Genomic DNA, 1,122 nt, shown 5'->3' on the forward strand with positions numbered 1-1,122 from the left:
CTGTGGTGGATTCGCACTGCCATGTTGCCTATCTTATAACTTGCAATTGCCGCAATACTGCACCGCCCTTGATTTGGAACACGGGCTGTGGAAATTTTGTATAGAAGACTTTGTTGCCATTATAATGAGGTATTCATTCACATTTTGCACTCTTGTTCAATATTTCCTTGTTTTGGGCAACTTGATTTTCCTTCATTTTCGGTCCATTTCGAATAAATTGAAAAAAGTTGTGTCACTGTGCTTTCGGATGTGCATAAAATCTTCCATTTATTTATTTCTCACTGACCTATCTCATTTGATCGTCCAATACAAAAGAATTTCGCCAGCTATGACTGTCAACATTTATTAATACCTGAGAGTCTATAGTATACCTTTGGAACGTCTGTTATCATCAAAAAACAATCATTTCATTGAATTCTACGCTGTTCATGATCTTAATTACTCATTGCGCATCTCAATGATACCAAGAATGTTGCTTTTTGATTCATATTTAGCTTTGTTCGTCATAATGAACGGCGCTTATGCAAATGAGTTTTAAATGTTGTATTTTGTCAAAATAATTAAATTCAGAGGGTGAAAATAAAATAAATTAACAATTTATGAAAATATAATACGCCTATGATTGGTATTTATTCTAATTTTCGACATATTTGCATATAAGCTAAGTAAAACAAAAGGCGTACCTCCAGGGAAGTGCAATGTATTATTGAATTCTTTCCTCATATATGGAAACAGTATTGTAATCCTATTAATTATAAATACTCTCAATTTTACGCAATTGATTCTTTAATGAGATATTTGGCAAAATAGCCTGATAGAAGCGGTGTCATTTATAGAAGGAAATAATGCAATACTACATGAAAACTTTAATTCATTTTGTTCATTTTAATTAATTTTCATATCTATATTGTCTGCAATCAATGAAATTGCGTAATTACAATTTTTTTAATTTGTAGCTGTCTGTATTACAAAAATGAATTTCAGGTACAAATTCTATTACGATCACGAACATTTGCTTGGAGGATATAAGTCGTATTTTTGAATAAATATTCATAGAATGCATTATATTTCATATTATCAGAGAGCGTAATTATTCCTCTAATCCGCTGGCTCCTAATAAAA

This window comes from Trichinella spiralis (assembly GCF_000181795.1).
Source record: "Trichinella spiralis strain ISS 195 chromosome Unknown Scfld2, whole genome shotgun sequence".
In the NCBI taxonomy this organism is placed as follows: domain Eukaryota; kingdom Metazoa; phylum Nematoda; class Enoplea; order Trichinellida; family Trichinellidae; genus Trichinella; species Trichinella spiralis.